General features: G+C 44.4%; 1 protein-coding gene across 1 annotated transcript in view; it reads right to left on the reverse strand.

Annotated features, from left to right (window-relative positions):
* Positions 1–14,421, reverse strand: part of LOC122084950 (dynamin-related protein 3A-like) — a 54,865-nt gene that overhangs the window by 16,794 nt on the left and 23,650 nt on the right. The gene's annotated exons all lie outside the window — the stretch shown is intronic.

Genomic DNA, 14,421 nt, shown 5'->3' on the forward strand with positions numbered 1-14,421 from the left:
GTCACAATAGCTCTATATGTGGCGACTTGTCACACATGCCAAAAAGTAAAAGCTGCGAGGCATCAACCTTATGGTACTCTTCAGCCACTCCCAGTACCAGAATGGAAGTGGGAAAGGATTACAATGGACTTCGTCACCGGACTACCATGTACACCTAAGGAAATGGACGCGATATGGGTGATCATTGATCGGCTTACTAAGACTGCTCATTTCATTCCCATCAAGACCAAGTTCTCTATGGCCAAACTAGCACAACTTTACGTGGACAACATAGTGCGCTTACATGGAGTGCCAGTGAGCATTGTATCAGATAGGGACCCAAGGTTCACTTCCAGATTTTGGAAAAGCTTCCAGCGTGCCTTGGGATCACAGTTGAATTTGAGTACTGCTTTCCACCCACAGACTGATGGTCAGTCGGAGCGAACCATACAGATATTAGAAGACATGCTCAGGGCATGTACAATGGAAATGTGTGGTAGTTGGGAAGAATATATACCTCTTATGGAGTTTGCCTATAACAACAGTTACCAAGCTACAATTGGGATGGCTCTGTATGAGGCTTTATATGGTAGGAAGTGCAGAACTCCTTTGTATTGGGATGAGGTAGGTGAACGTCGAATGTTAGGACCTGAAATGATATAGATGACTTGTGACAAAGTCGATGTTATTCGAGAACAGATTAAAGCAGCTCAGTCCCGTCAAAAGAGTTATGCGGGCACCCAGAGAAAAGACATTGAATTTCAGCCAGGAGAAAAGGTATTTCTCAAGATCTCTCCTACTAAAGGGTTGCAAAGGTTTCACAGAAAGGGGAAGTTGAGCATAAGATACATTGGACCATTTGAGATCTTAGCCCGGGTTGGCTCAGTAGCCTACATGCTTGCTCTGCCACCTTCACTCGGGGATGTTCATAATGTATTCCACGTATCCATGTTGAAGCGATATGTTCATGATCCCTCTCATGTACTACCCGTGGAGCCAGAATACCTTGAAGCTGACATGACCTATATAGAGCAGCCAGCTGAAATCTTGGACTGAAAGGTGAAGACCCTTCGCAACCGCTCCATTTCCTATGTAAAGGTGCGATGGGCTAATCATTCACTTAAAGAAGCATCTTAGGAGAAAGAGGATGAAATGCGAGCCAAGTACCCTCATCTTTTTGAACAACCAGGTACGCAATTCCGAGGATGAAATTTTTCAGAAGGGGGGGAAATGTAATACCCTACTTCTTAAACCCGGTCTGATTACACGGTTGACCTGGTTTAACTATGCAGGACCCCAACAGGAGAGGGTTAGAGCGGGTTCCTTATGGACTATGATGGCAAGGGTGACCTTAAACACCGGCTGGCCCGATAAGTCCGAGCTAGTGCCAGAAGAGACGGGAATACCCAAGCCGTGTACATACACCTATCATAAGGCCATGTACGGATAAAGCAAGTATGTAGCCGTATATTAAGGTGCATACGTATATGACATCGTATGCCAAGAGTGAGATTCGCGTCGAGGGCCGAATTTTGTCAAAATCCCAAGTTTTGGCCCTCAGGTGGGTGGACAGGTGGGCGCATCCACCCACCTGAGTGACCCATCCATGTGAATTATTTAGTTATTTAAGAAGTATATATATAGCATTTATGATTTTCTTTTCTTTTTCATTTATGACACTCGTACGTTGGTGAGAATAGTAAAGAGGAGAGAGAAAGGAAAGGAAAGAAGAAGAGAAGAGAAGGAAGAGGAAGAAGAGATGGATTTCAGCGGCACCGAGGCTTGATCTTCCCATTCTGACGCTGGAAGAGTGACCTTCAACACTAGATCTACATTTACAGGTAAGCAAAGTTTGGGTTCCTTAAACCTTCACCATACCCAAGTAAAACCCTTGATTTGGGTAGGGTTTCTTAAGATCTTGTAAATCCACTTTCAAATGATGAATCTAAGGTTTAATAGATGACATATGTGTTGATCTTGAAGGATTTGAAGAGGAATTGACAAGGTTGGAGAAGCATTATGGATTTGAACTGATTTTGGGGGTTTAAAGGTGTTCTTGAGCAAAGAAGGTAAGATGGCTTCCCATTCCTTAAATCTAACCTAGATCTAGGTTAGAACCATCCTATAAGACCTTGAAGGTGTGAAGAATGGGTTTGGAAAAGCCCCATTTGAATCCCCAAAGAATGGAGGAAGTTGGGAAGAAACAGTAGGTTTCCCGCCAAGACCGGTGGGCAAGACCGGTGGGCCATCTGGCCCGCCTGAGAGGGCAGGGTCCTCAGGCACAATCGGCAGGCCAGACCGGTGGGCCACCCTGCCCATCGGTCTTAACAGACCCCCTGGCCCAATCGACAGGCCAGACTGGCAGGCCAACCGGTGGGCCGACCTACCCACCAGTAAAGACCGGTGGGTCAGACAGGTGGGTTGTCTGACCCACCCGAGAGGCTCCGAATGTGATTTTTACGTCCGATTGCACCCAAATCGGACGTGTGACCTTATTTTAGGATTCTAAACATGATCGTGTCATTGGATCATGTTAATATTGATTCCAAGATGGTGAAATACTAACCCCGCTCACTCATGCTAGGTTCACCAAATCCTACGCTTCACGCACCGGATCTCACCCGTACCGAGCGGGAATCCTTGTACACTACAGTAAGTGGGGAGAGGACGGTTGGCCTTGTTTCAAGGCATTGTTTGGAATTCACTTAATTGTATCTAGTCTAGTCATGCCATCATGAAAATGCTATGTAGATTAGTCATCCTCACATTGTTATGCATGTGTGTTATGTTTACCTTCTAAATGCCAAGTGATGATATGCTTCTGTGATGAATGTGGATATCATTGTGCATGATGCATAAATAGACTAGTCGTCGTAGTCGGCTTGGAAATGAGTGCATTGGTGGCCCGTGGTGGCACTATGCAATCGTACTATTGTCATATAGGAGCATGCGGTTTAGGATTATCACCTTCCCGTGCTACGACCCTTCCCAACAGGGGTTAAGGTGTTGGGTTACCATTTGGGGGGAAGCAGTGGTCGCGATCGTCGGGTCACTGTGGCGGTTAGACATTATGCCCGACTGATCATTAGGACAGTCGGAAACCCCGGTGGTATATTCAAGAGGGCCAATCGTACTGCTTTTAAATTGTTGGAGTCAACACCTTTAATTTCAGTCATTTACTTTTCTGTTGAGAGCCGGTGGTCGGTATGTTTTTACTTTTTCGAGTACTCATGGTGGGCCTCCTCCGACAGCCCTATGGGCGTATCGCGGGATGGAGTTCGTAGCTCGTACCCGGAGTATACGCACACTGTGGTTGTAGTAGCACTAAACCAAAGACTTAGTAATGTTGCTTAGGTGGATGTGATTTAAAATGTAATGCATAACATATAGTGCATATGGTTGTGGTTGTTGTGTGGACTGTTGTGTGGTCCATCTTTCCACTTACTGAGCTAGTGAGCTCATCCCACGTGTGCACCTCTTTTTAGATGATTTTGCAGGTCATCCAACTGAAGAGCACGGGTCGGGTCCCACGATTGAGTTCCCTGAAGAAGACTGGTGGGCCCCTGAGGAGTTAGAGCACGGCACTGATTGCTCGTGCGAGAGTTGTGCTGCGGGACCGCAGTTCTAATACCTAGCTGAGCTCCACTCTTGAGGCCGAGCTGAGCTCTACCATGTGATGCCGAGCTGGGCTCAACCTTTGATACCGAGCTGAGCTCTAGTCTTTGATACCGAGCCGAGCTGTATACTCTGATTTTGATGGTTCCCTTTATGTACTTGATGTGTGAATTGTACTTTTATTGTGTAAATATCATGCCTTTGGGCCCACATGTAATTAACTATTTTATCACAATTCGGGTATCCAGTATTATGGGAATATTCATAGGTAAACCAAATTTTCCACTGATCTGATAAGCTTTTATTAGTTGTGTGTATGCTTTGGTGGAATACAGTATTAGATGATCCTGGTAGGTTTGGGTTAACCGGTGTTAACCCGGTCACTAGCCCGGTTCGATGTGAACGGGGTGTGACACTTATGGTCATTGAAGATCTCACTCTTCTCACCATACAGGTAGTGTCTCCAGATTTTCAGTGCAAAAATCAGAGCTACCAACTCCAAATCATGGGTGGGGTAGTTCTCATAATCCTTCAACTGATGGGATGCATAGGCAATGACTTTCCCGTGCTGCATCAATACACAACTCAATCCCATCTTGGAGGCATCACTATAAACCATACCACTTGTACCGATCAGAATAGTCAAAACTGGAGCTGATACCAACTTTTTCCTTAGCTCCTTGAAGCTTTTCTCACAAGCATCCGACCACTCAAATTTTACACCCTTTCGTGTGACTCGGGTTATTGGAGTAGCAATGCGAGAGAAGTTCTTAATAAACCTCCTATAGTATTCAGCTAATCCCAGAAAACTATGTATCTCTACACACTTGGGAGTCTTCCATTCTAATACTGCCTTCACCTTGCCTGGGTCAACCTCTATACCCTTGGATGAAACAATGTGGCTTAGGAATGCAACTTGTGACAACCAAAACTCACACTTTCCGAATTTGGCAGAGTTATTTCTCTCTCAGCCGTTGTAGTACTAACCTCAGGTGAACAACATGTTCCTCTGGACTCTTAGAGTAGACCAAAATGTCATCAATGAACACTATCACAAACTTGTCTAAGACATCCTGGAATACCCGGTTCATCAAATCCATAAACATAACCGGTACATTGGTCAACCTAAATGACATTACCAAGAACTCATAATGTCCATACCTTGATCTGAAGGCTGTCTTGCTGACATCACTATCCTTGATCCTGAGCTAGTGGTAGCTTGATCTAAGGTCAATCTTGGAGAACACCTTGGCACCCTGCAACTGATCAAATAAATCATCTATCCTTGGTAAAGGATACTGGTTCTTGATGGTTAACTTATTAAGCTCCCGATAATCGATGCACAATCTCATACTTCCGTCTTTCTTCTTGACGAACAAGACCGGTTCTCCCCATGGAGACACACTAAGTCTAATAAATCCCTTCTTCAGAAGATCTTGAAGTTGCACCTGCAATTCCTTCAACTCTGTGGGGGCCACGCAGTAAGAGGCCTTTGACATTGGTGCCGAACCAGGGAGTAGGTCTATAGCAAATTCCGTCTCTCGGTCCAGTGGCAAACCTATCAAGTCATCTAGGAATACATCAAGAAATTCCCTCACCACATCTAGCACGGTCAAGGGCCTAATCTCCACCTCAATATCCATCACAGATTCCAAGTAGCCTTGACATCCCTTATCCAGTAGCTTCTTCATCTGGAGTGCGGATATGATAACTTTCTTAGGTTTCTTGGGCTTATTCCCTTGGAACACAAACTCATCATCATCATGAGGTCTGAAAATGATAGTCTTCTCTACACGTAGCACACTGGCTTTGTATGCAAACAACCAGTCCATTCCTAAAATCACATCGAAGTCGGTCATATCCAACTCAATCAAGTGAGCATTCAACTCATAATCACCTATGGTCACTGGGCAAGGCTCATAAACATAGTTCAAACCCACTACACTTCTTGTAGGGGAGCTCATAGCCAAACATTGAGTCATTCCCTTAGGTGGAATTCCCATCTTCTTCGTAAATGCCGGTGACACGAATGAATGTGAGGCTCCTGAGTCAAATAACACATGTGCAGGAAATAATGATATCAATAATGTACCAATCACTACACCGGGTGTAGCCTCAGAATCTTCTGCAATCATAAAAAACACTCTGCCCTATAGTCTCTAGCCCTGTAGGGGCTGTGTTGGCCTCGGGGCTGAATATATCTGCTGGGACCTAGGTGGCATAGTGTAGGGTGCATTACCTGGCCTTCGGTGGGGGTAGGTCCTCGCCATGTGACCTGGTTGATCACAATGAAAAAATCTCGGGCCAGATCCCGAAGACTGTGATACTGCACTAGATCAGGAGGATTGGGAAGTCTGGCTAGCATCAGGCCTCCTAAACTGCACTGAACTTAGGTTGGTGTAAGACACACGAAAAGGTTTGCTGCCTCCTTTAGAATCAGTAGATCCCATTGGCCTCTTTCCCATTCCTTGTTGAGCCGTGTAGCAATCTCTATGCCGGTCTTCAATAGACATGGCCACTTGGACCACCTCAGCATAGGTTTGTAGTTTCAACCCCACAATGGTTGACCCAATACCTGGCCTCAACTCTTTCTTAAACTTCTTTGCCTTGGCTCTATTGCCTCTCAGATGCTCAAGAGAAAAATGGAATAGCTCTTCGAAGCACTACTGATACTCGAGAACCGACCGGGGATCTTGAATCAACTGAGAGAACTCACCTCTCTCCTATCCCGGATGCTTTCTAAAAAATAGTTCTCAAAGAAGGCCCCTTTGAAGTCTACCTAAGTGGGATTCAGGTTACTAGCCCTCAGAATAGGTTCGGTGGCACTCCACCAATCGCCTGCTTCATTCTGTAACTGATAGCCTGCACATAAAATTTTTTGCTCATCGGTGCAGTCCATCAGTCTAAAAACCTTATCCATTCCACCAATCCATCTTGATGGATACAATGGGCCTTGCCCCACCTTGGGGAAATATGGGGGCCTAAGCCATTGAAACTTCTCCATCATCTTTTTCAAGTCTGTCCAGCCCTCTACATGGGCTTGAGTTTGTTCCAACATTGAATCTTGCACATTCCCATGCACTTGTGCCCCACCAGATATTTTAGGGGTAGCCGATCCAGTGGGTATTGGAACAGGTGCTGGTGGAGTAGGAGGTGCAGGTGGTGCATTGTGGGCTTCCATTGTCGCTTGGATTCTATTATCGATCCCGACCATAAACTAATTTTATCTTTCTTCCACTTCCCGCATCATGTTATTCATGATGGATGCCACATCCTAAGTCGTAAGTACAAGCAGGGTCGGAGGTGTATTACAGGGTCTACCCCGATTCCGTGTAGGGGAAGCGAGAGGTGACGGGCATGATTAGGATCAGGATCGGGTGTTCCGGTGCAACATGATTCCTGTGAAGGAATCCGATTAGTACACATGCATAAACAAGGTTGCATGTAATTGGAACACATGCATACACAATGGGTCCCACACGTATATCATAGACAAAATTAGGGTTACGGCATGCATAAGTGGGATCCACACATATCAAGATCTGATCGCGCACACATCCCAAAGCGGCACACCATCAAGGACCCAAATAAAAACTTAGGTTTGAAAATTTAACATGATTTATTTTTTATTGAATCCCCCGGAAACAGGGATTCAAACCACTAGAAATATGGATTAACCCACAAGAAATATCAGTGGTATTTTTGATGAGAAAAACAGAGGCTAAAACAAATTTTTCCCTTTCACCGGAAACAAGCACCAGAAGCATGCCCAGTGTTTTTGGTGACTTGTTTCCGATGGCACCAAATCGGCCATAAATAGGATCGGGCCTTGGGTTATTCACAGTAAACCCTATTTACTCTTGTGAGAAAGGTGTGGAAACAACCATGGAGCCTTTTGCTATCCATTCCCTACCTTCCTCGCGCTATTTCATGATTGATTGGAGCTACATTTACATCCAAGGTATGTTTTCTCTCCCTAAAACCTAGTTTTTATGATTTTCTTTGTGAGTTTTGCATGCAGCCATTTAAATAGGTTTTCCATTCCAAATCCTTAGGGATCATTTTTCAACAATGTCTGGATGCCGTGTGCATAGCCGATGGGCTCTTATATAAGAGAAGCAAGATGCCACCGAGCAGTTTAACCCAATCCTGTTCCACTCTGTGGTTAAGCGAGATCGTTGGGAGTTCTTTAAGCGCCACAACATTAACCCAGGAGTCTATGTGAGGACCAACAACTTCTATGCATTCCGTCTTTGTCAACAGTTTGAGGAGATCGGGTGGTACTGCATCTTGAAACCTAACCGATACTACTACCCCACCCTAGTCAGGCTATTCTACTCCAATATGGAATGCGTGAACTGGGGTACCAAAGAGAAGTAGATCACCTCCTATGTGAAGGGGGTGTAGATCTCCTTTGACATGGGGCAGTTGGAAAATATTTTGATGATCAGCAATGCAGGTGATCTAGTGTACTACTCACCTCGGACTCCAACATATGAATTTTAGAGTCCCGATACCTTCCAGGAGATTAATGACATGCTGACTAAGGAAGCCCAGGGATGGAACCATTCAGTCAACTACTTTGCCACTCCCAAGGTTGTCTCCTATGTGATTTAGCTGAATGTCCTCCCACCTATGAACATTATAATGAGGTATCCGCCCTGCAAGCCTACGTGACATACTGCGTGTACATGGATGGACAGATACGCCTGCCTTACCTCCTAATGTGGACCATGGTAACTCGGTTTGAAGGGCAGATCATCAAGTAGGGCACCTATGCTATAGGAGGATATTGATTGAGATCTTCCACCGCTTTGGGGTGTAGTTGGAGGACGAGGCATGCTTGGGTGATGAGATCACAGTCATCAACCAAGATTCTCTGAGGAAGATGACAATAGATCTACAGGAGGTGACATCTATTCCAGGAAAGGGTCAGCAGCCTATGGAGGTAGAGGGTGGCGGTGCCGATGAGGCAGGAGGAGAAGCTACTGGGGTTGGTGGGGCTCCACCACCTGATCCCCAGGCTATAGGTTCTTTGGCGGCTTCTACCTCTCAGAGCACTAGGGGTGCAAGGCCTTATGGTCTCAATGATATTATGGCCCAACTGGACACCACTATATCACTGATGAGGATTATGGACAGTCGCCTCGAGAGCATAGACAAGACCTATTGTCTTAAAGACAATAGAGCGGCCTCCCTAGAGGCATAGATGTAGGCAATGGTCTTCCATCTAGGTATCCTAATGCCTCATCCAGGAACACATGGTTAGAATCAGGCTCAGGGTCAAGAACAGAACCAGCAGCAGCAGCAGCAGCAAGAGTAGTGACATGCTTGCCACTGTAGGATTTCCATTTTTATGCTTTATTTGAGTTTGATGTTTTAGGTTTAGTTGAACTTTTTCATTATGTCATATGCTTCAGTTATTTAATTTCCTAGTCTTAGGCCAGTTAGGATTTCCTGCTTTTCTGTACTTTAATTTTATAAAAAGTGTAAGTTGTGTATTTAAGTTCTTCATTATAATGAAACGGCTTTAAGACCTATACTTGTCTCCTAATTGTGCAAATTCTATTATTGTTGTCTTGAGATTTTTATTAAATCTTAAATTCCCCAAAATCATGGTTTGACTGAGATTGTGAGTTAAGGTAGAGCATCACACTCTGATACCACAACTGTCACACCCCACTCTCGGCAGACCCAACTTACTATTAGGAATACCGGTGGTGTGAGTAAGACACGTACCTGTCTTACAACCTACCAAGATCTCTGATAGTAGTACCTTAACATTTTCACAATCTCACATTACAAACTAGTAGAAGCAGTGGAATCAAAGTATAGTACCAAAATTATAAGTAAAATGGGGAAACATCTAATGGTAATATAATAGCAACAACCAAGTTATTCTGTTACATCCATCCATAACATATACTTATAACCTCAAGAGTATATACAATCCATAGCTATATCCAAAAATATCAAAATATGATATACAATCTCACTGTGTGGCATAAGCACAGTGGTCATAAGCATAGTCCTGGTCGTGCTCCTCTGCTTCTAGCATCCACCATCTCTCACACCATACTCCCACTCAGAAGATACTGAATCACCACCATTGGCACCATGATACCTTCATCGTCATCTAAAAAGGGGTGTATACGTGGGGTTAGCTTTCCAACTCACTCAGTGAGGGGTGGGGTCAAGCACATCCAAGCAAGTCAATAGCAGTAGTAATTTATGATGCATGATTACGGAAATTAAACACATAGTCCATGATGCTCATGATGCAATTCATTTATTTATTATCCACCTAACAATACAAACTAAGTCTGGTGAATGCTACTACGGCACATTAGGCTGTATCCCTAATCTCGAAAACGACATCGACTACGTAGGGATACAAACCCTAGCCATGATTAGAAGCCTGCCGGTCCTCGTATACGTCCATGGGTCACCCAACAAACCCTTGATAACCCCCTCCTGGCAGTCACAACACCGGTAATACATCGGCCATGCCAAACAGGTTCCCACCTTCGACAACAATCACATCGTACCACATGAGTGGCACTTTAGAAAGACAAATCAAACATACCACAATGGGTTATCCAACACCTCAACCCCTGTTGGAAAGGGTGTGTAGCATAGGGAGTGATACCTAACCACATATATACTACACGCCTTCATAATGATACAGTTAGTATGGATTACACGATACCGGAGAGACCTCAGCCACAAATTGTAATCCATCTCCAAATACAGTCCCCGATACACAATACCAGAGAGACCTTAGCCACAAAGTGAAACCTAAGACCGTTTACCTAATCTATCATACATATCATAGTTGAATATGGACTATGCAACACCGGAAAGACCTCGGCCACAAAGCATATCCATTTTCAAATGTAGTCCCGGGGTACACGATACCAGTAAGACTTTGGCCAAAAAGTTTAACCCACAACTATAGCTAACTCTAATGCATATAATCAATGCATAATTACAACATACATATGGTAATCACGGCACCGGTACCACCAAGGCCATATTAGATTCCATCTCACACACACACACACACACACATCCAACATACATAAGGCGATCAAGGTACTGGTACCACCTCGGCCAACCGGATCCTATCATACATTCCATATAATTCATATCATAATTGTGAAATGACAATTTCAATTAAATAAATAATTTTAAGCATGTGAGAAATTTAATAAATAATAAATATTTCAAAAATAAACACAGTCCATCCCTCACCTATTTTATGATCGATTGTGTTTGGGTTCAAGTATGGCCACCGATCGATCAATTCAATTCTAACTTCGGCACGTGCACATCACTATCCTAGACATAAGGGAATCGTATGTCAGTATGCATCAGAAACATCGGGAGGGACCCACACAGGTCACCCCCCCAAAGGGTACAGATAGTTCTTAGGTGACAGTACTGTCACCGGAAACACCCACCAAAAACAAGGCATTTCCACCAGATATATCAGTCCTATTTTCGATGGAGGTGACAGAGAGTACATTAGGCTCATTTTCCCACCAAAAACAGCTACAGTGCTTCCTATGCCATATTTTTGGTGGACACAGAAAGGACCAACTTGAATTGGGGCTTTCCGGCTTGGGCTCAATCATTGGGATTTTTTTCCGTGGAGTTTGTAGGGGATGTTTCTAGCATCATTATAAGCTAATAAAATCCATTTACATTGAGCCATTTTGGAGATACGTCGATCAAATGATCGAAACCCTAGTTGGTCTTTTGGCATTACATGTTGCCGGAGCTCACCGGGTTTGGTTCGAACTCAGTAACAACACTAGGAGGGTAGAACACCCATCCTACAACCCTAACATGGTGTGTACACCAAGACTCCATCCATTCCTAGATTTTTCTAGGTCAAAATGAAGAGAGAGTGGCATAGGAGGTTGCACTTACCTTCGACAGTAATTCCGGCAACAAGGTGGTAGCCTTCACCAAGGTAGGCCTTCAATCCCCTTCTCCTTCCTCTTCTTATTCTTCATGTCCTCTTTCTCTCCTCTCCTACGTTGGGCACAAGGGAAATGAGAAAATGAATCCTCATTTCCCAACTTATAAATTAAGTTGGGCCTAACGGTCTGTTTGGTTTGGGCCTCTTTTGAACCAATCGGGTTAAAATGAGTTTCGGGACACATTTAGGTCCATAAGGTATTTACCTCAAGAGGAAGGTGTGGAGGATGATTTGGGATCATCCAGAACCATGTATGATATGAGTGGCGGAACCCACAGGCATCGAAACCTCGACATTAGCCAGTGTACCCATCTAAAACAGGCACCGGATTCATGCCCAGGCTACTTTCGGTGGCTTGTTTCCAATTGTCTTGACAGCTTGCTGTCCTATGGTTGGCCTCGCATGGGTGGCTGCCCTCGGACATGCTCAAGGCCTTTCGGCAATTATGACGGGTGCCATAAATTAAGTGTTGGGAGTCAGGTCACTTACCATCCGGGATCGAAAGGTATGAACCCCCTCCAGTTAAACAGGCATGCAATGCACGAACATGTGGGGTCATCCCTACCCCTTCAATAATGTGCAGCCATGAGCCAAAACTTGATCGTACTTCCAATCTCCGATCTGAGGCCTGTCACAACAGTTTCAAATTATATCGGATTAGGGCATGGGTGTAACAAATACTACTACCCAACATTGGTCAGGCTATTCTACTCCAACATGGAATGTGTGAACTGGGGCACTAAAGAGATGCGGATCACCTCCTATGTGGAGGGGGTGGAGATCCCCTTCGACTTGGGGCAGTTGGCCAACATTCTGACGGTCAGCAATGCTGGTGACCTAGTGTACTGTCGCCTCGGACTCCGGCATATGAGTTTCAGAGTCTCGATACCTTTCAGAAGATCAATGACATGCTGACTAAGGAAGCTGAAGGATGGAACCGTTCAGTCAACTATTTTATTACTCCAAAGGTTGTCTACTGTGCGATTCAGCTGAATGTCCTCCCCACATGCGGACATTATAACAAGGTATCCACCCTTCAAGCCTATGTGACATACTATGTGTACATGGGTGTGGAGATATGTCTACCTTACCTCCTAATGTGGACCATGGTAATTCGGTTTGAGGGGCAGGATCACCAAGTAGGGAACCTATGCTACAGAAGGATATTAACTGACATCTTCCGCCGCTTTGGGGTGGACTTGGAGGGTGAGGCATGCTTGGGTGAAGAGGTCACAGGCTTTGACCAAGACTCACGGAGGAAGATGACCATAGATCTGAGGGAGGTGACACCTATCCTAGGAGAGGGTCAATAGCCTATGGAGGTAAAGGGTGGCAGTGCTGGTGATGTTGGTGCAGGAGGAGAAGCTGCTGGGGTTGGTGGGGCTCCACCACCTGATCCCCAGGCTATAGGTTCTATGGCGGTTTCTACATCTCAAAGCACTAGGGGTGCGAGGCCTTCTGGTGTTAATGATGTTATGGCCCATCTGGACACCACTATGTCACTGATGAGGAGCATGGATGGCTGCCTCGAGAGCATAGACAGGACCTATTGTCTTATGGACAATAGAATGGCCTCCCTAGAGGCACAGATGTAAGCGATGGTCTTCCATCTTGGTATTCCGGTGCATCCTTCAGGAATGCATGGTCCGAACCAGGCTCAGGGCCAAGAACAAAACCACCAGCAGTAGTAGCAGCAGCAGCAAGACTAGTGGCACATTTGCCACTATAGCCTTTAGGATTTCCATTTTCCTGTTTTTCTTTGAGTCTGATGTTTTTAGGTTTAGTTGAACTTTTACATTATGTCATTTGCTTCAGTTGTTTAATTTCCTAGACTTAGGCTAGTTAGGATTTCCTACTTTTCGTACTTTAATTTTATAAAAAGTGTAAGCTATGTATTTAAGTTCTTTATTATAATAAAAGAGCTTTAACACCTATGCTTGTCTCCTAATTGTACAATTTCTATTATTGTTGTCTTGAGATTTTTATTTAATCCTAGTTTTCCTAAAATCATGGTTTGGTAGAGATTGTGAGTTAAGGCAGAGCATCGCAGTCTGATACCATAGCTATCACACCCCACTCCCGACAAACCCAACTTACCATTAGGAATACCGGCGGTGTGAGTAAGACACGTATCTGTCTTACAAACCTACCAGGATCTCTGATAGTAGTACCTTAACATTTTCACAATCTCACATCACAAAGCAGTATAAGCAGCAGTATCAGAGCATAGTAGCGGAATTTATAAATAAAATGGGGAAACATCTAATGGTAATATAATAGCAATAATCGAGTTATTCTGTTACATTCATCTAAGACATATACTATAACCTCAAGAAAATATACAATCCACAACTATATCCAAAAGTATCACAATATGATGTACAATCTCATGGTACGGCGTAAGCACAGTGGTCACAAGCACAGTCCTGATCATGCTCCTCCGCTTCTAGCATCCACCAGTCGTTCACACTATACTCCAACCTAGAAGATACTAGATCACCCACCATCGACACCACGCTACCTGCATCATCATCCAAAAAGAGGTGTATACGTGGGGTGAGCTTTCCAACTCGCTCAGTGAGGGGTGGGGTCAAGCACATCCAAGCAAGTCAATAGCAGTAATATTTATTATGCATGATTGTGGAAATTAAACACATCGACTACGCAGCGATACAAACCCTAGCCGTGATGCAGTTCATTTATTTATTATCCCACCATTGTCCATGATGCTCGTGATGCAGTTCATTTATTTATTATCCACCTAACAATATAAACTAAGTTTGGTAAATGCTACTATGGAGCATTAGGCTATATCCCTTGTCTCAGATTCGACATTGACT

This window comes from Macadamia integrifolia, chromosome 7, assembly GCF_013358625.1.
Source record: "Macadamia integrifolia cultivar HAES 741 chromosome 7, SCU_Mint_v3, whole genome shotgun sequence".
Lineage (NCBI taxonomy): Eukaryota > Viridiplantae > Streptophyta > Magnoliopsida > Proteales > Proteaceae > Macadamia > Macadamia integrifolia.